Consider the following 22,753-nt stretch of genomic DNA (forward strand, 5'->3'; position numbering starts at 1 on the left):
ACGGGCATCTTCCAGAAAATCTTCCAATGCCAATTATTAATTTTCTTCGCTTCAAATTTTTCTGCTGTTCATAATTTGCAGTAGTTTCGCTATACATGACTATGGAAAAGTCAGTTAATATTTGGAAAAATTATTTAGTAGAAAAATAGTCTATCTCTCTGGTCCAAACACTCGCTTTATAAACTATCATAATCTATCATTTGCACAATAGTGACAAGGCTCTGATCCTATAGAATCTATAGATCTACAATTACAGATCGTTCTCTGTATCGCATAGAAATGTGAATCAAAAGCAATCAATCTGACATCGTCCTCAACGACGTTAAACAACGACCTCAGGTCAAGAGACGAAACGCAGCAATCATCGCGGATATTAACGTTCGTGCAACAACAGGGCGAAAGGAAACAAACCGTAGCGAGGAGAACAGCGAAACGATCCAATATCCTGCAATAAGTGAAACAACGGAGTGCAACAATTCGCGAAGACGTCTTAGATTTTCGTGTTTTTACGAGCCGAGAAACTTCTGCCTCTGAAATTATTCGCGCGCACACCCTGTCGCGTAATTATCCCGACACGGAGTTACCATCATTCCTGTGGGAGATTTAAAATTCCCTCATTAGCTAACAAGCCCTCCAACCACTATCCAAGCTGCTCCTTCATCGCTCCTCGCTCCGTTGTTTCAAACAACGATAAAACTTTCGTAAAATTCCTCGGGCCACGTGGAGCCATTAAACCTCTCCTCATGTGAGCATCGCTCGTTGTTTCCGATAATTAGGGAAATTACGGACCGATATGTGCAACGAAAGGGTTTTTCTTCTTTTTTCCTCTCTTTTTCAGAATTATTCGGTTGAACTAAACGGCGAGATGAAGTTCCGCGATATTTCAGGAATATGGATCAGATTTCTGGAGTTAAAGAGCGTTTAATCGCGGGAGAATGTAAAATTGCACGCTGTACGATTAAAAATTGGTGTTATTATTGTGTTTCCCAGGTAAGAGCATAATGTTCACTTTATTTTACCGCAGTAAAGTGAATACGAAGTTGCTCCATGTGAAATGGTCAGACAAAGGAGAGAATGGAAGAGTGATTTCACGTCAAATCGATCATTTTTTGACGTAGACATCGGGGATTTCGTTGCAAATTAAGTATAATGTAGTACACGTGAAATTTGGGGGGGTTTAAGTCATCATTCAGCTGGTTTCGAATTTGTTTAGAAAATATGGAGCTTTGAATTCGAAGCGACGTTGGAGCAGTAGACTGCGCTTACTTGTAGGGCCGTATTTACCATTGGGCGGGGCCCTCTGGAAAGAGGAGCACGCATAGAGGTGTTTGTCATTACTGTATGAAATAAATAAATCCCCTGGCTTCGACTTCCAAGTTTAATTAAAAGAATTTCATTTTATATTTTTTTTGTAATCTTGAACTATAATAATAGAAATTAACACAATTTAAAAAATTGCGGTTTTTGCAACAAATAACACTTTGCTACGTTGTAACATTGTACACTTATCTTACAATAAACAATCGATTTTATGATAAATTATTGCATTTCTTCCTTTTTCCTGATGTTGTTGTCCTTCCCTTGATTCCTGTGGTCGCCTTAAAGTTCCATCTGTAATTCACACAAAAAGAAGATTAACTTTCAAATGTTGAATAAAAGTTTTAAACAATTTCTGACTAATAGACTGCATGCAATTCTTAATTCAATGCGAAATTGATATATTCAGTTAAATCTAGCAACAAATTTATTTAATACTTCCAATAATTATAAACTACCATTTAAATTGTTATTCAACACTTAACACTAATTATTTTATAATTAAAGTACTCGGAAGTACACCAGAAAAATTATTTTACTATTTACATTATTAGTAATGTTAAAAGAATTAAAAATTGATTATAAATATGAATAACATATAATAAAGGTAACAATAACGAAGAGAGATAAGGTAACGAATAGCGGTAGATAAGGATAGCACTAGAGAAATGAGTTAGACAAGGAGAGAAATAGCGCTGGACAAGGATAGTAACAGTACCATGTGTTAGACAAGGAAAGAAATAGAGGTAGACAAGGATAGCAACATTACCATGTGTTAGACAAGGAAAGAAACAGAGGTAGACAAGGATAGCATTAGTACCATGTGTTAGACAAGGAAAGAAATATCGGTAGACAAGGATAGCAATAGTGCCATGCGTTAGACAAGGAGAGAAATAGAGTTAGACAAGGACAGAAAATTTTCAAATAAAAACAAACAAAGGCCATCTCGCGTCTGGTGACGCGAACTACGATTTTCTAATAGCATAACAGAATATAAACAGAGGTATTAGACAAGGAAAGCACTAGTGTGCGAGAAGGACAGAGAGAGAACGCTTCCCATTGGCACGGGCCGGTAGACTCGTTCTTCCAGGGCCTCAATCAAGTCGGCCGGTGAAAAATAATTAATAACTCATTATTTACGATGATTCTGTGAACTTTTAGAATTGAAGAATGAAGAGTGAACATTCAGCAACTTTCACATATACTTTTTAGTGCGCTAGACCCCTTGAATAATTAGTTATTAACAATTGTTGGGTGAATTGTCGGGAACGATACGACGGTCCCTTGCGGTTTTTCATTAATATCATTGTTTAGTATCAATTTTCTGCACAATTTTTATATGCATCTGGAAGAGAGCACCTCTGGCTACATTCAAGTATAATTTTGAGTAACATATACGCTGTAGTTTGATAGTTATTAAATATTCTTTGGGAGCATGCTACACTCGTCGAATTCAAGCAGAATACTTTTCTGCCAATTTAATGAAATTGAGCGGAACTGCGTGATTAATTGTGTACTTTCGAGCTTGTAGAATGTAGCACGGACCTTCCTTTACATTCTTCAATAACTTTCGTACGCGTTTCTAACACGGTTTAGTAAATATTAGCAATTGTTTACAACAGTTGAACTCGCTCGGTTACGGTGAGCGGGGGACGCTTCACTATAATTTCTAATAACTCGTAAACTACAGACGCAATGTTAATAAAAATTATACGAGAAACTAGGTAAAGAATCATACTTTCCAACGAATATCTTAAAGTGCATGAATCGTGTGACTAAAGGTACGAAATTAATGAAAAACCGCAAGGGACCGTCGTATCGTTCTCGACGATTCGTCCAACAATTGTTAATAACTAATTATTCAAGGGGTCTAGCGCACTAAAAAGTATATGTGAAAGTTGCTGAAGGTTCATACTTCATTCTTCAATTCTAAAAGTTCACAGAATCATCGTAAATAATGAGTTATTAATGATTTTTCACCGGCCGGCTTGATTTAGGGCCTTAATGGCGGAGTTTGGCGGCTCCAGCCAATAGGAAACGTTCTCTCTCTATCCTTCTCGCACACTAGTGCTTTCCTTGTCTAATACCTCTGTTTATATTCTGTTATCCTATTAGAAAATCGTAGTTCGCGTCACCAGACGCGAGATGGCGCTACTTTGGATTTGAAAATTTTCTGTCCTTGTCTAACACTATTTCTCTCCTTGTCTAACACACGGTACTGTTGCTATCCTTGTCTACCGATATTTCTCTCCTTGTCTAACGCATGCCACTATTGCTATCCTTGTCTACCTCTATTTCTTTCCTTGTCTAACACATGGTACTGTTACTATCCTTGTCTACCGCTATTTCTCTCCTTGTCTAACTCATTTCTCTAGTGCTATCCTTATCTACCGCTATTCGTTACCTTATCTCTCTTCGTTATTGTTACCTTTATTATATGTTATTCATATTTATAATCAATTTTTAATTCTTTTAACATTACTAATAATGTAAATAGTAAAATAATTTTTCTGGTGTACTTCCGAGTACTTTAATTATACAATAATTAGTGTTAAGTGTTGAATAACAATTTAAATAATAGTTTATAATTATTGGAAGTATTAAATAAATTTGTTGCTAGATTTAACTGAATATATCAATTTCGCATTGAATTAAGAATTGCATGCAGCTTATGAGCCAGAAATTGTTTATAACTTTAGGCAATTCATACTCCATTCAAAAATGAAAAAGAAATGCCGATAATTGTTCCAAAATGGAAAGTACGTGGGGCAGGAAGAATGAAGATTAATTTGTCGTAAATCGAAGATAAAACAATGCGAACGAATTGAATTCAAAAATACGAAATGGAATGTAGGAAGAGCAGGAAAAATTGAAGAAAATTTATTACACTCGAAGATGAAAAAAAATGAAATCAAACTAAACACAAAATGAGAAGCGTGAAGAGCAGGGAATAGTTGAAATAAATTTATCGCAAATCCAAGATAAAATAAATAGAAACACACTGAATACAAAAATACAAAATGGGAGGGTGCGAACAGTTGAACTAAATTTAAGCCATCGACGAATAATCAAAAGAGAACGATACTTCTAAACGCCAGCAGAGGCTAGCTCGAACCCGAGACTCGTTCTCAAAAGCCAGGTATGACCGCATTACCGCTCGAATATCCATCGTTCGGGGGTTTAACAGACCGCAGCGGCTCCGAAGTATCGATCGTACCACGAAAATCCGCGCGGGTTTCAACGATTCACAGTGAACCGGATGTTCAGGCGGCGACGGCGGCGGCGGCAGAGATAACCGCGGCACAGCGATAAATTCGCGGTGCACTTTCTGTTTTACGGCGACATTCATTAACCCGCTGGGCAGGGGGATGAAAAATGCAGCGGTCGCGTAAACGAGTACAAAAGTGCTCTTGGCGGACAGCGTTGCGGCGCGGTGGCAGGTGAGGAAAAAACGAGAGATAGGAAGGGAGGAGGATCTAACCTGGACGAACGGGAATGGTGGAAGATCGTGGAGTTTTCAGGGGAGAAAGTAGGACCGAAATGGATAGATCTCTGTCCTTTTGCCCGAAGAGAAACTTTCGCTTCGATGACGACGACTACGATCCAAAGTGTGTTTTTCGTGAAAATTTGAAGGGATTTTTTCAAGGTGAATATCTAATAATGTGCAACGTGAAATGTGAGAATTCTGATTATTTTCAGCGAATTAGTCGCTCAAGCGGGTAGTTCGGTGTTGAAAAGTGTTGAGGAGAGTCGCGTTGGTAAAAGGCATTTTGTTGGGTAAATCTTTAACCACTCAAATGGATTGTCGAGTGTTGAAAAGTGTCGAAAAGAGTCGCGTTGGTAAAATGTTGTTGGTTGTGTAAGTGTTTAATTGCTCCAGTGGATTGTTGAGTGTTGAAAAGTGTTGAAAAGGATCGTTTTGGTAGTATAAATGTTTGAATTTAACCCTCGGACAGTGGATGGTTGATAGTTGCACGCACGACGGAGGCCGGGTCATATATGACCCGATGCTAAAATCTTTTTCCTACGCAAGTGAAACCATATTTTTTTTTTTAGTTTACTAGGCATTACATTGTTTATAATTATACAAATATATTGCGATTATCCAAAGGTAATGACAACCAAAGCACATTCCCAGCTGCAGCGATAATCAAATTAAGCATACCAGAACTGGACCAAAGTCACAGACTCTGGAACAAATATACATACCCCACTCTTTGTAAAACCTACATTCGACAATAAGCAAGTCTCTACCACTAATTACCGTCGTTAAACGTCTCTCTGCCTAGAGAGCAACAATCTAGAATAGCAAACATATTCACAATGTCTCTGTTTCGAATGCCAGTTGAAACAAGGGACACCTAAAAGCTGCAAAATTAACTTTCACCACAAGAAATCAAGCATAAATAATTTTCAAAGTCGCTGTGCGTAATATTGTACCGATCAATTTGCCGAAGTCATTCTTCAACTAACATTCCAACTCAACCTTGGTACGTTGGATTAGTATCAGAACACCCTACCAATGATCACTGCATCCTTTAACCAAATCGCCATCACCGATAACAATTGTATACCTCAATCGTGTTTCATTTCCCAAAAAATAAATCCTTTTACCATTCCTATCTCACGAAAAATTTCACAGTTCTCTGAACACCAACGCACATCCCAATATCACCGCCTCGCAGTCAACGTCAATCATTCCACGTCTGACGAACAACCAATACCGTCTCCATCGTGAAAGGTGGACTGGCGGTTATCAACTTTCGCATTTTCCACACCGTCGCATCCTCTGTGACACGTCGCGGACGTCCAAAGTCGGGCAGCTGTTAGAAAGAAAAAGGCGGACGTGAAAGGCGGCATTTCGGTAGCAGTAGCGACGCTGCTCGGGGGTTGGGAACCGGCAAGCCGGGGGTTGGAAGCGACGACGGCCCGTAGTGTCTCCGCGGACAGCAGCAACGCCGCCTCGTAGCCTGCTAGGCCTGGTTCCGTGCTCTCCTGCGCACAGTTCTCTCTCACTCGACCAGCCCTCCCCGATTTTCCCGCGCAACCCTCTCCGCACCGTGTTTCTCAGTCTCGCGCGGTCAAAGCTGACAAAAATACCTCGTGTCCGACTTATCGTAAGTGAATACCACTGCAGGAATTTAACCAACGTTTGGTTCAGTTCCTCATGGGACCTTCAGCACGATCCACACTTAGATACGATCCAACTCCCTCAACTATTCGCGAAGGGATCGAGAAGTGTGATTAACTCGTAACTCGATGAATTTTAGTGAACGTAAGATTGCTGTCGTGGAAGCTTGAAGGACCGAATCGCGGAGGTGAGGATTTTTGTCGATCAAGTGATGTAAGCTGATGTACTCGGTGGTTAGAATCGAACAGAGACATATTCAGAGTGAAGAACGTTCTGTTCTTTTCGTCGGTTAATTTTTTCAACGTTCGACTAGTGCGATCTACGGTGAATTTCAAGGGAAATCGTATCGGTTGTGTTTTTCCTCCTTTTTCCGTTTCGATCCTGTTGCTTTTTAATAAAGTCATACGGAGGCGTTTTTCAATGGCAAGCTGAACGACAGAACGTTTGACGATTAAAGCTCGCATCAACGGTGGATCGAGCGATACCGCGACGAAACAGTGATAAAGCACCTGTGTTGCGGCGATCTGACGTCTCGATAGCTTTCGAGCTTTTTGCACCGTGGAACGGGGGACTGGAATTCGCGTGTCGATCTCGCCGGCCAGATAAACGGCGGAAACGTCTGTTCGATTCTGTTTTTTCCCCCCCTCTCTCCCTCGCTCTCTTCCGCGACAACGTTATCGTCGATTAAGGTAAGTTTCACCTGTCACGCTTTGCTTCGCGCTGAAAGTGTATCATCCGCCACGCGTCACCACGTGGCATTTCCTTCACCTGACAATGTAATTTGGCGAAGTTGCCCGCGCGCGTTCATCGCCTAGTTAACTGAGGATTGATGAAACTAATCGATGTTGTTAATTTTACGGTGTGCTTTACGGTGATCGATACTGCGATTTTATCGAGTTTCGTCGCGTCCAGGGAAATTGACAGAAATTTTCCGTGCAGGGAAAATGTGACTATTGTGTAATTTTCTTTCTTTTAGAGAAATTTGACAGAAATTTGGAGAAAAAAGTGCGACTTTAATGCGCGAGTATATTTTGTAAAGCAAGAAGAGAAGTGGTGAGAAAATATGGAAAATTTGTAACGGTGCTAGTTTGTTTCAAAGGATTTTTTAATAAAATTCCCTCGGCATTTTTAGGTCAACATTTAAATTTATCACTTTCATCGTTTTTAAATCGCCCATTTTTATCAAGGATAGACGATTAAGCTTGCCTTTTTAAGCTTGGACGGCTCAAAAGTAGTTTATTGGAAATTTTAATATACGAAAAATGTGATTTTTTCAATACTTCTCACCTAAAATATTAATCCGAAAATGTCAAACTGTAATCACTTCGAATTTCAATATCTTTCACTGCACGTTACAATATCATTTCGCTCGTGAAACTCTTTTGACTACCTTCGCATAAACGTGGGTACGTTTGCTCGATTATTGGTTATACTACTAGAGTTCTGGTGTTTCAGAAATCGCTTGAAGAGTTTGCAGATGTAACGAAAGATACAAAATTCTACTCCTTCTGCGAATCAGACAAATCCTGAAAATACAATTCCATCATTTTTCCTTTAAATAAAAAACCGAGATTATAACTGATCAATAATTGTATTGGTGAAATACAACAGGCGCAAAGGAAAAGAAAAAAAAGGAACATCTTGCACACTTGTCATAATCCTGTGCTGTCATAAATTTTCAGTATTCTTTTCATTTTTCTGCACCTAACCCAACTCTATTTTTTCCAAAATTAACTTATACACACTACTTACTTCTCTTTCTTCACTTTACTAAAACTACAGAGACCAATTTGCGTTGCGCAATAAATAAAAGAGATTTACTTGTTCGAACCACTTCAAATACAATATTATTTTATGCATGGTCACTGATATTTTTTTATTCTGCTGTAAAATTACAGTTCAAGATTTGAACCCAGCTCGATTTTTTCCAAAATTGATTTGTCCACACCATTGCTTTTTTTCACTTTATTAGAACCATAGAGACTAATTGTGCCTTACAAAATAAATAAAGAAACATTCAATTGTTTAAAACTACTTGCAGCATAATATTGTTTTGTTCTGCTGTAATCCCGTGCCAAGGTACAGATTCATCTCCGAGTAATTTGGACCATGAAACCACGATAGGTTCATACATCAACATCCCCCTTTCGCAATTACAACTCGATTTCGTTCATGGGATCTCAATTACCCGCACAAAGGTGTCTTGAACGGTTAAAAGCCGGTTCTCGTCGAACTCTGAACGACGTGTTACAAGGATCGTACCTCGGGTGGAACAGCGGGATCGGTAATGCGGCTCGCTTTGAGCCGCTATTCGCCCTCGGAACGCGCCCTGTCCTCCCGGTCCCTTGTTACGCTTAAAAGCGCACTTTCCTAAGCTCGCCGCTGTCCCCGAGGTCACCGCTCCGTGTAATTAATTTCCCATTCAATGTCAGATTACACTGGTTGCAGCTGGAAAGCGTATCAAAATCCAATAGAGGGGGAATGCCATCGGCAGACACGCCACGGCATTATCGCCATGTCAAAGTCTACCGACGTATTTCCTCGGTTCTTCCGTCGAAAAGCGGATAGATTCGATCGTTCCCAGCCAACGAAACCCCCAGTGCCCCCATTCCCGTTTCCAACCACGCGAATTTATCGTTCCCGGTTTAATTGAAAAACTCCCCTCCCCCTACTGTGAGCAGAATCGAAATTTTGCCACGGCTGTGTCCCGGTTCATTTGCCTTTTTCATTGGCTCCGCGGTAAATGAGGGTTGATGTTTCGTTGCATAGAATTCGTACGGAACCGGTTTTTCATGATTTTTCTGACCGAAGATTTGTATTCAACGCCGGTCGAATAATTTTTACCGGGATCTCCCGTTTTCCTCGGAGAGCTTCAAGTTTAATTAAAATCCAACCAAGTGCAGTCTTTCTGTGGACTGTACAAATTGCCTGTAGGATTTCCGATTTTCCTACTTTTATTTATAAGTGTTATTGATTTTTCAAGTTATTATGCTTTGGTTTTGAAATTTTCATATTCGACATGGTTCTTTAATACTTTCCTTCGGATTTACCTTAATCCTAATTCCGTGGGGAACAGTGGTAAAGAGTTGAGTTTGTAGTTAATCAGACTTAATTGAAACACTGAAATACTTAATTACCCTGGGACAAACGCACATTTGTAAAGTCGCAAATATTCTTAAAATGAGCTTTCACGCTATAAATAATACCTTCTCTTTTAACATAATTCACAATTTCGAGATAAATAAAAGAATATGTAACAATGGAGCTCGTTAATTACGTTGATTGCACTTGGAATGTCGCGCGATGAAATTAATTTGTGCACCAATTGGTAACAATTTCGGATTAAATTGACTGGGTTCGATTTACGCGGAAATTGTCCTCGCCCGGACGTAAAGGTATAGATTTCAATTATCTCCGACCGAAACGAACCCTCTCTCGATAATATCGAACCTGACCTTACGGTTTCTTTATTTACGATATGTATAATGTAACGCACGGATGTTGGAATGCTTGACCTTGCTGGCGCCTGCATAACTTTGGCCTGCGGTATTGTTCGGGAGCATCCTCAAAGGTTTCGTAAATAGATTGGCGCTCGAAACCGCGTCGTTGTGGTGGTAATGCAATAGAAGTTATTGGAACATCGTCCAACGAGGCGAAACTTACTTAACAGAGGGTATTTTCCAGCCGCGACGAATTGATAAATTGCTCGAGTAGCAAGTCTTTGAGCTTCGGTAGGAATTTAACTAGTTTTAGCGACGATCATGGACCACTTGTAACTTTCCTTCGTTCAAAAATTTCGTCTCGTCTCTTGACAAATGAAATCATTTCTTGAAACGTCGTTAAAATGTCTTCAAACTTTGAAAGATACTTCTTGAAGCTGTATTGGAATTTTTTAAATAACGGAAAGTAACAACGAAAACTTGTGACGTTTCCTTTTCACTGCTTTATTTCATCGGTGTGATCAGCGATTAGTTTAAATCTCCATTTTATATTCGAAGGAGAAAGGATGGAAGTGTACTTTTAAGGTTTGTCTCATATACAGGAAGAGTAGAATTTTGTTACGTTTGTAAATTTTTCGTGTGATTCCTGAAAGTCCAGAATACTAGTAGTATAGCCAACAATTGAGCAGACGTACCCATATTTATGTGAATTGAAATTTTGTGGCTGAGATACAATCATAATAAAGAGAAAGCTACTAAAATTCGAACTAATTTACAGCATGACACTTTATGGTTTGTATAATAACAACAAAAAAATTCAAACAAATTCTGTGAAAAAGAAAACTTAAGTCTAATTACAACAAGACACTGCATCTTTTCTATATTTTCGAATTAGCGTTTAAAATGACTAAAAACAAATACTGTTATTAGAAAAATTGGTAAAATTTCCAAAAGACTGATTTTCATCCTTACATTCTATATTAATTAATTCTTTCGAAAGAATAATCGAAGAATCTATCTCAACGAAGGCCTCCACATGCCACAATTTCCATCATCGTCAATTTCATCGATCGTTTCGCGTATCCTCGAACCGGTGCGTTCGTTCCGTCAGATTTTTGATCCATCGAAAGCCGCGTAGCGGAACTGTAAATCTGTACGTGAGATCTCAGGCCAACAAAAATATCCCCGGCCTCGAAACTTCACCGGCAATAAACCACGCTAGGGAATACGATTCATGGCGGTTGTTATCATTGATCTGGCCGAAATGCGCCGCGACGTCGAGTTACTTCGAGCCGCGGAACTTTCAGTGACAGGATCAAGGAATGGCTCCTCGAGCAAGCTGCCTCTCGATTTGCATACGTTCCCCCGGGTACGCCGGAAATACCGAATTACGCAAGTTATTGCGACCCTTCCAGCGTCTACACACTTTGTTTGCACTTGGTATTATGCCGAAATTGATACGGGAACTATCTCGTTTTTACCGGAACGTCTGAACTTCCGGAAACCGGCGGAAGTCACGGTGAACAAAGATTGGATTGTTCTGTTACTTTTTTGGGTTTGGTTAGTCTTATTCGTACTCTGATGGTAATTTTTCGCATTTTTTTCTTTGCGGTTCTGTTGGATGTAATTTGCATAGTAAAGAATAGAAGTACAGTTCTTTTTCGAGTAGTTTTGAGTAATTTTGTATGGTGAAGAATGAAAGTATCGTTCATTTGCGGAAGCTTGTATCAGTTTCATTTCAATTTTTTGTTACTGTTGTCACAGGTGTATGAGGAAAAGGTGTGTTCGTCGAAAAGGGCAAAGATATTCGAATAAATTATCAAACATTTTATTTTGAGTTGTAAGAAATTCTATTTCATTGTACTTTGTACATTTCATTTAGAAATCTTTGTCTCACTAATCTGCAATTGTAATGTAACATTGTATCTTTTATCACTTCTATGTGAATCTTACTTGTTTTTACATCTTTCATTATAGCACACGAAATTTAGTATAACTACTATCATTCCAATGCATTATTTGATAATAACAACACATTCGTTTCTTTATTATAGTATTATAAAAGTTTACGATTCCAAAAGGTATTTGCAACTGGACGCAAGAGCGAATAACTTCTCCCTTAAAAGTTCACTGCGGGTAAAAGGAAGTTTGTAGATCTTTATGCTACCAGGCGACTCTTTGGGTCACATTTTGTCGGGGTCATCGACCAACCCGTTGCCAAGAAAGCTTAAGAGACTCGTAAACAGCTACCCTAAGCCTGTCTAGGCTACAGCCTCCGTAAATCTAAATGATCCAACGTGTCTCGACGAGAAAAATGTGATCTATATATGAAACACCATCCGACTCTATCGACGTAGATGTTGAAATTCAATTTTCCCGTGAAATAGTTTAGCAAGCAGAACGAGACTTTTTCGACATTAACATATTCGTCATCAACCGTGGCACGTTGAAAAACGTGATGGAAGTTGTGCGAGAATTTTGATCGAATAAGAGATTGAATTCGAGGGAGGAAAGTGAGGAAATAGGAAAATGTGATCGAAGGAAAATTTGTGGCGCGAAAATTGACTTTACATATTCGCATACTTGTACGACAAACATTTCCAGAGTGGAGGTAATAGAAAGTTTGCCGTCACTTTTCAAGGAGTGGTCGACTTAAAGAAGTCACTAAGAAGAAGAAAACTCGAGAAAAGAGGACAGAGGGTAGGTTACCACCGTGGAACGAAAATTATCGTCGTGTTGTATTCTTCTTTATTTTTTTGCAAATTAACCCAATCTTCGTTCTCGACAATCTAACGTGGTAAAATTAAAAAATTTGTAATTCTTGAAAAATTGAGAACAAAATTAAACACGAAGTTCACAGAAATTTCCTCCACTTTTCTGATATATTAAAATGTAATTTGGAAAACAGTCGGTAGGTATCAAGGGAAAATAACGAGTACAAAGAAGAGGTTCCTTCTTTTCGTGAAATTCCCGTCGAGCAGAGATGACTGGTTAACAGAAATTTTGTATCGCATGTAAATGTCACGAATCAAACGAGGAGACCTGGAGATGTTGGCGTTTAAACGGTTGCCTGGAAATAATGAATTAAAAATCTTTTGCAATGCAGATATTGCAATATTTTCCACCTGGGGTAAAACTGTTTAAATCTCCTCTTTTTCGCCGTTTTCGTTCGCGTGTTCGTTTCGACGGACACACGTTCCTCGCCGGGAATAACAAATCCAAAGAAGGAATAACGAATGAATGGATCCGTGAACGGAATTATTCAATAAATATTCACACACTCGACTCTACTGCAAAGGCAGAGCTGAATAACAATCGGATCGTAGCGACTGCTGTTGCATTCGGGCTGCTTCGGGGGAAGATCAAAAGGATACATTGTAATTACGATACAGAAGTTGTACAGAGGATGCGTTTGAAGGAACACGTTACAGCGAAATAGATTTGTTAGTTCGGCTCGTATAAACAGGCAATTAATTTGTCCGTGACACAGAGTCGAGAAAGCAGCACACGTTCCCCGCTCTTTCCACTACCTTTCAGCCGGAATTAATAATTAGCGTTTCGCTCAAATTATTTTGATCCTGTATGTGTGTATGTATATTCATACGCTTCTATTGAAATTTCCCGGCTTAGAAATTGATTCTTTCTGCCGTTTCATTGACCTTTCATCTATTTCATTTACTTCTAGCTCGGTTCAATAACGAATTTCGTTCAACCAACGTGTTCCAGTGAAATTCATATTTAAGTAGTAATATCCGTAATTTAGTATACGTTGAAGATTTCAGTGGTTATTTAGTTAGGGATCGGCAAAGTTTTATCCTTTCTCCTGTTATTTCACGCATTTCATTTGCCTCTAGTTCGATTGAATAATAAATTTCGTTGAAATAATGTATACGAGTGCAATTCGTTTAATTTAAGTAGTAATACTCGAAATTCGGGATACATTGAAAATTTCAGTGGCTATTTAACCGAGGTTAAGCAGAATTTTATGCTTCTTCGTGCTGTTTCATTTGTTTCACTTGCCTTTAGATCGATTGAATAGTAAATTCTGTTTGAATAATGTGTTCGATTGAGATTGATTCAATTTAAGTAGTAATACTCGAAATTTGGGATACATTGAAGATTTCAGTGGCTGTTTAGTTAGAATTAAGCAAAGTTTTATGCTTTTCGATGTTGTTCTAGTATTGTAGTGTTTATATAAAGAGAATTGCCTAGAAATTTGATAAAAATTCAATTCTTACTTAAATCTTCTCTAAACTCATTTTAACGCTTTTGTTATTCTACGTATTTTTTATCATTGCATTTACGAAAAATTAATGTTTCTTGTTGTTACATGTACACACAATACATCCAGTATCCAAAATTTTTACGATTCTTTGACTATTTACTCTTGTAGACTTACTTTTTGATTAAATAAAATAGTTAAAAAGCAAAAAACTAGTTTCATTCAAACTTCATGTGCACCAACATAATACCTACATGCTATTATTTCCACCAAGCTGAATCAATTTACCAAATGATTTATCTAAACAAATTATAAATCACAATTAGTAGATCAGTAAAAAAAAAAGAATAAGAACACTTGTGGAGTGTATTTAAACTCTAATGATCGGTTGTACGTGTGTATACACTCTTGTATTCCTGTACAAAAGCATTCAATCGAGCTGAATGATGCTCAACTTCGAAACATCACAGAAAACCAATTTGTCGATTCGCAACGTTAACTCGGACTTGACCGTTACTTTGTACGTGGAATTCGTTGGGCGTCGATTGAAAACCAACCGACAGGATAATCCTCGGGGTAGGGAGCCCGATAATATCGGCAACGAGCGTGGATATTCTCTGTCGGATTGGATCGTCGTGAAATATTTCGGCGGTGAGCTGGCTAAAACGCGCTCGATAAGTGTGCAAGTCGGCGAATTTCGAGAGCGGCAACGATCCCCTCGAGACGATACTCGTCCTTGCGATTCCGTTTTCGACGCTTGCTCGCGGCAACTTCGCTCTAAACGCCCGGATTCGACGCCGCGAATTTAACTTTCGTTCCTCCGCGCGGAGAATTTTCCCGATTTTCTCGGAAGAATTCTCGAGCTTCCGTCGAAACGAGCTTTTTCAATGATGTTTGCGAGGATGTTGCATTTAGGAAATTGTAAAGTATGATAATACCGTGGTACCTATCAATCTTCGTAATTTGAATGTTGCAGAATTCGGAAAGGAAGAAGTGGATGAAAAGTTCAAAGGTTGAAATATTGGAAATTGAAAGGTGTACGAGATTCGCTGAAAGGGGAAACAGTAATCTTTTAGAGACAGAATTTAAAGTTACGTCTAGAATAAATTACTCAATTTACTATGAAAATCCTTCGTTTCGTATGTTATGACATAAAATGTTATTAATTTTTATATATTTGTTCACCACAAAGTAAAAACAAGCGGTTTTTAATTTATAATTAGTCTGTTTCATCAATATGCCCACGATTTATTCGAAGGGTTCGCTACTATAGCATTTTACAATTTCTAGTCAACTTCTATTTTCGTTAATTTATTCCCATCTCTATCGATTTCTGCATATATTATAGATCGTTTACTATGTAGACAGTCGAATGACAAAAATAAAATTGCATCCGGTGAAGAACAGTGACGCACGTGCCACGCGAAGCCACACAGTGTCCAAGAACACGGGTGAAACGCTCGGCCACAGAGTAACGAAGATATAAATAGCTAATGAGCAGTTAAAAGGAGCGAAAGACCACCAAGGGAGAGCTAATGAGTATTCCGTGGCTGTCAGCTATTAATGCATAAATCGCTGCAAGCTCTGTTAAACGGGCTTTCTCGAAAGTCCCGAGACGTTGCACAAACAACGTGTCGACACGCTCGAACATTGTCGAGCTTTCACTCGATCAAACGAGCAACCTTCCTCCACTTTCTTTCTTCCCTGGATTATACAGGAAATTTTAAGATTTTCCTTGAAACTTATAAAAAATTATTTTAGATTAAAGTTCAACTACATTCCTTAAGTTAGTGAGAAGCTAAGTTTCTTGTTGACTCATTGATGACAGAAAGGAGAAAATTTGAACTATAGTTGAACATTTTTTAGAAGATTCGAAGGACTCTTATTGTAGATTTTTTGTAATCTACTCAATTACTTGCTTGAAGTTGAAAGATATACCGTGGATGAAGGAGAATACTATAATACTATACTTTGCTGTAATGTTTACCATGTCAATGAAAAACATCCCTCACTGCGTTTCCTATTCTTGATAATAAAAACTGACGATGCATATATTTCATTTCCTCCTCGTTTACCTTAAAATTGATTTCAGATATGTTCAACTGTATCAGTGATCTATTCACAATGTCAATTAATTTCTGCTACATTAGTTAGCCATAGCTCCACGAATTTTCCTTTCTGTCGATACGAAAAATTCACATTACGAACTTCATAATTTAACGTTATATCCATTACGATAATCAACTTAAGCCTCTTACTGCTCGTGTCTCACCCGAGTACTCACGCTCTTCATAAGTGGTTCATTTACTTCAGTCGTTGAAGTGGGTGATTATAGTTGATGGTACCTCATCTTGAGAGCTGTATTCAATATCATTAACACTTTCTGTTATACGCCTACCTCTATACGTCGATCATTTCAACAACTACTCTTCTTCGCGCTTTTAATCCCTTAATTGCTTCTATCATTTATTACTAAAAAAATGTGAAAAATGTAATTATACAGAAAAAATAAAACGGTGCATCCGTTTATTCGCGAAATACGCTGTATATTATAATATATAATAGTAACCAAGGGTTTCTTTCGTGAAAACGCCGTTCTACGCGTTCTCTGCGAAACTGAATTGCATACGCGCATATCAATGAGTTTTAACCGCAGAACCAGTTATCTCAATATTTCTCATAAACTTGACCCCCCTCCATCGACTAACGACCACCTCGTGATCACCCTGCTTTCGAGCAAAGCACCATCCACTTTTTATCATTGTCCCTGTGCTCGTTCGAAATTTACCGAGCAATCTTCCGGTGCATTAATCAACCACCTTTCGTCGTTGTTCAAGTAAAGCTCGTTCCGCTGTTATCAAGCAATTTCATTCGCGTTCGAGGGAAATGGGTCGAATCGGTCGAAAAAGGGCGAAAACGTGTAAGTAAAGAGAGATGAGGAGGGAATGTATACTAAATTGGTTGGTTCATTGACATTCTACCGGCGGTGTATCGACGAGGATCGCTGGGAATAGAAAAATATGCCTGGTTTAATATCGCTTTAACGTGTCTCGAGTACAAAACTTCACACAAATATCGTCCCCAATTCGGCATACGTTTGAACATTTCGTTTAAGATCTATTATCGTCGCCTCGTTACTCGCTGTTTCGAGTTCTGCGTAATTAATATAGCTAATGATGTGTTAAATGAAATTTATAGCGAAATATTCTGTTCAGTATTGTATCAATTCATTTGGGATTGTTGATTTCGTGTGGGACGATAACAGTCACTCAAATTGACTCAGGAAAGTGCAAGCACTCACTGTAACTTAGAAAAACATTTATTAAGAAAAACACTCGTTCGAAGTAACTCAGAAAAATATAAGTTTGACATTGGTACATCTATTTTAGTGTAAATAATTGAAAATAAGCAAAATATGATTTCTGAGCTAAATATTATGTTAAATACTGAATAATTGATGGTGAATAACTGATTTTAGTGAAACTTATATATGTATAATGTAGTTGTCGAATATTGTATTAACTACTGCATTAAACGCTACATTAATTCTGTACTAAACACTATATTGAATACCTTGCTTTATGTTGCCTATTATATTGCACTAGCTATAGAACTAAATGATGTGTTAATTAATGCTCTATTAAGCACTATATCCAATATTACATTACACCTTATATTTTAAATATGAACAATCTGTATTTAATTGTTTCAATATTATCGAACACTGAATTAAATACACTTACATCTAATACTGCATTGGACATTCATTATTAAACGTAGTACAATAATACCTGATTATTTGGCACCAATTATTAATAACAACGAATGTGTACATTTCATAGTAATTAACACGTCATATGGTTTATCAATTATCGGTGCTAGTGTGGTTCTTTCAATGTTTAATCATTAACAGATTTCACCGGTAACTGTAATTGTAATAATTAACTCTGATATTACTTATTTATGGTAATATAATCATAGTGATGGTGCTTTACAGTTACCCTGGATAATAGTTATAGCCCCTTATTTAACAGATCCATAATTCCAACTGTTTCGATATACCGTAAATACACTTCATGCTGATAATATCATAATTAAAAAAAAAAAAAATACAATATTTACTAAAATTTTAATTACAGACGAACAATGAAAACGTAGCAATTTCAGGCCAACTGGTAATCGATGTTTCACGTAAGGAATATCGAATTTTCTCGCGTATTGTTGGTTACAATACGTGCCAATCAGTTGCGCTGAAATTAAAATCGCGATTTTATTGCAGTCATTTAATTCGTGTTGAACACCGGTCTGCAAGACGCAGAGAATGGAGATCAATTAGCGTTACGTTCGCTTATTTCCGAGTTAGACGGCCCGGTTACAAAATGTACTCACTGCCACACAGAAAATTAGTATCGTGGCTGAAGTACGTGTCGACCTACTTAGCACGTTTCCGTAATTGGAGAGTTTTCACCGTCGTGTTCGCGAATAGAAAAAATGTTCACTGCCACCGGCTGAAAATATCCGTGGATTTTTCTGGCGAATCGGCGTGTCTTCGTAATTTTCCCGAGGGTTGAATTATTTTCCCATTGAGAATTTACCGAATGCTTTGGTAGTTTTCGTCTTGAACGAAAATTTTCAACGTGTTCGATGGAACAAAGGATTGATGGTTTACAAGGGATACTTATGTACTTAAGTTACATGGCTTTTTATATTTATAAAAGATGTTAAGTTGAGATAAAAATTTACACGGAAAAATTAACGGAGTTTACATGAAAATTGAGTTACTACTAAAATTTTGTAATAATTTTAATAACTTGCAAAACATTCTTTTCCCTAAGTGATATACCTAATTATATTTAAATTTGTTAAAAGGATGTTGTGCGAATTAGGTTCGTTTAAAATTCACGACTTTAGGTATTAAGGGATTGTCTTTATAGGTAAATTCATAATTTGAAAAATAAAGTGCAGAAAATTTGAAGTGTTTTACAATATAACTTAATTATCATGGAAATATTAATTTCCATTATACGTGACTATGCTTTGAAAAATCAGTTAAAAATTCTCTTCTCATTTCAAGTGCTTATTTATTATTTATTTTTTTGTTCGTTTATTTATTTTTCAACAGAATATTTATTACTTTCATACATTTCTAAAATTTGTTATCTTTATAATCAATATAGACTGTGTAGATATAAAGGGTATGACATTTATTACGATTATTTCGAATTTTACTAAAATTTCATGTACATAACTCCACCTATCTACATTTATCACGAAAATGTGTACGATATTCAAACAAGAAGATTTGCCCGAAAATTCCGAATATTAAATACTAGGGTGGATTATTTTAATTCGGTTATTCATTAACAGGCATCAGTGTTATCCCATGATGGGTAACAGGATCCTTATAATTTACGAAGGAACTATGGTATTAATTTCCTCCGCTATAAAGTATCACGTTCATTCGAAACATAGACTTAGTTGTATAGCGAGTACACAGTATCCAGTGTTATACGTAATACAGTTTCTTTGTTGACCGTGTCATATACATATCTCAACACTAGACTACATTTTTATATCAATAATGTTCAATTTATAGTTATCAATGAATTCAACAGGAACTACCAAATAGAATAATAGATATTGCCTGTAACAGAGTTCTCCTAAAGCCTGCCATTTAAGCGAATCGTTCAAACATAAATCAAGAATTCAGCGAAAACACGAATAGGGAACTGTTATCAGTGATATAACCACATAAGTGGTCAGACATCAATCGTACGTCGGTTGATATGTTGAAAATGTAATTCGATATCAGTAACAATGGTATTGTGGTAAAAATATCGGTTGGCTATGTGCTTCCATAATTGATATTTGTTGTTTTTCTTTCACTTTGAACAAACAATATACTTTTGTGTGAGAATATCCTTCTCTGTTATTATTTGAGGTGCCCAACAGAAATTATATTCCGACGTTTCGGAATAGAAATTATGAAAAACCGTAAACATCGATAGAGACACAGGTTACTAATTTAACCCTATCTGAAGCACCCTCCTCCCGTTAATGAAGTGATTTGAATGGGTTTTAATTGATTTTTAATTGATTCCTAATTGATTTTTAATTGACTCAAATGAACATGGGTACTTATAGGAGTGAACGCCCTGACGCACACCATTATCAGTTGCGTCTCCAGACCCTGATGCAACTAGCTGCAATGCGGAAGCCTCAAATAATAACACTCATGTCGAGCCGGGCCGCGAAAGTCTCAAAACTCTCAATATCCTTCCCTGATATTTGAGAATTAAATGAAATTCCTTTCACGATATTAACTACTCGTCTTTCCACTTTCTTAAATTTTTACTATTTCAACATTAATAAATTGCAATATTTGCAATACTTTTGTAGAATAATTGCAATATTGGAAAAATAAATTTCAGACGTGCAATAATTGTAAACAAAATTTTTTCTTTGAAGTATGGAATATTTTCCAATAATATTCAGAATAGCGAAAAATGAAAAAAACGTAATTATGTTTAAAGTTTAAATTATACAGATTCAAAATGTATTTATTTACATGTATTGCCTGAATTTTAATGCGTGATTTTATAAATATTTAAAATTAATTCTTCCGTCTTATTAACAACAATACTGCTAATTCTCTTTTTTCGTTAAATCGTTAAATCCATTTTTCCTAAAAGCGGAGCTTTACACGAGTATTTTTATTCAACATTTTCGACTTACTTTTTCTCACACAAAATTAACACTCTCTTAATCTACTTACAACCTCGTTACATATGTTTTATTTATTTTTTAGTATATACATTAAACATCATAAAATAGCAATATATACATATATATTTTTTGTTCACTCTATTCTAACCGCGTGTATTTTTTTCTAAATCCAAATTTCTTTTAAACGTTTCAACGAGCAATTTGTAACGCGCACGCTACAGGTAATCCCAAAATAAGTAACTGCAAGAATCGACGAACGGAAAACTGGCAAATCCCTTCTATTTGTTTCGAAGCTGATAGCACGCTGATATCGCACAGACACACGTACACACAACATGATCACGTCTATGGAATTTCGATTAAGCCGAGACAGAGTCTCGAGGCCGAAAATTTTAATTAAAACGGTCCGACGTAGTTTTGCGGCTCGTGATACCTCGACCTTCGACTCGTGAACCGCAACTCGAGTGTGAAGAAAAAGAAAATCAATAAATATCTCGGACGTGCACACACCGGCCATCGTTCAGGCCTTGTGCTCCCGTAATTTTCGCCAGAATTCCTGCTAGATCGAGAAGGATAACGGCCGGAGGAAACAGAAAGATGACTCTACGAAATGAACATCGATAAGATTTTGGTTTTTAACGATTCGTGAGAAACGCACGATTTATTTCATTTTTCTTATTCTTATTTTTTATTTTAGTTTTAGTAATGCACATAAATTTTTTTATTTCTTCCAGGTTCCTTTGTTCTTCACGTGCTTCGTGTTTTTTAAATTGCACAATTTTGGTTGCGTTTCCAAAAATTCGTTTCTAATAAATTTCTCTTCGGTTAATATCAAATTTATTTTCCACTTTCTCTGCGTAACTTTTATTTGCACACAGTTTAATACGGTTGACGGGAACCGTCAATCTAAACTTTGATATCTATAGGAATTCTTCAAATTGGAAATGTTTACCTTTGAAATAGAAAAGATGTGAAATTTTAGATTTGCTGATAAATAACGAAAAAACCTTGTACTACTTTTCAGGCGAATGATTAGAATTGAAGTCGAATTATCCTGGTACTGAAATCGACAGATTACGAATTTTTATTTTGTTCCGCGAGCTTTTCTTTTTGCTGAGATTTTCGTGAATCTCAGGTAATCAAATAAAGGAATAAATTCATTTTTTGCTGAAACCTTGTTTTAAATGCAATTGAACTTTAATATCAATCAGCTAAAACGGAAATTTTACGATTTTTCTGCAAATACTTGTTTAGCCATAACCGAACTGTTTAAGAATACAATAAACGTCCGGAAAAACGTTTCTTTTTCCAGTGTTCTGTTATTTTCGTATCATTTCGCTGGAAAGTTTATGAAGTCGATAAAATAACCCTGTTGGCAACGATGTTTCAAAGGAAATGCGTGCGGTCATTTAAATTGTACCACTTTTGAAAATGTTTTCGTTCGAGAGTTTTGATTACTTTTCATCGTTGCACAGTTTATCGTTCCCCTGGAAACAAATTGAAACTTTATTAATCGTTTCGATTGCACGGTGCAACAAATATACGCGTTCCGCGGTTTCGATTTTGAAAATTCATCCGGATTCATTCACGAAAGCGCATCGATCGAGGCGATTTTCATTTCAGCATCGTTCGCTTTGTCGAATCAATCTATACCTCTAAACATTTCATTCCGCGGAAAATATCAATTGAGATTAATTACATTGAAAGAGCCAATCGAATTCAGTAAATGAAACGAAGCTTGTTATATTTCTGTATACCTTTAGAACTTCGTAATAACTGCAATCCAGTAGTACAATCTAGCATTGAGCGGTCAAACTTCTACTGTAAGACGGTTTAGTATTATACTGTGATAATAAAATTTCGTTGTTTGAAGATATAACAGAGGAAACTAGAATTCAGAATGATAAAATAACGAGA

The sequence above is a fragment of the Habropoda laboriosa genome, unplaced genomic scaffold (assembly GCF_001263275.1).
Source record: "Habropoda laboriosa isolate 0110345459 unplaced genomic scaffold, ASM126327v1 scaffold22, whole genome shotgun sequence".
In the NCBI taxonomy this organism is placed as follows: domain Eukaryota; kingdom Metazoa; phylum Arthropoda; class Insecta; order Hymenoptera; family Apidae; genus Habropoda; species Habropoda laboriosa.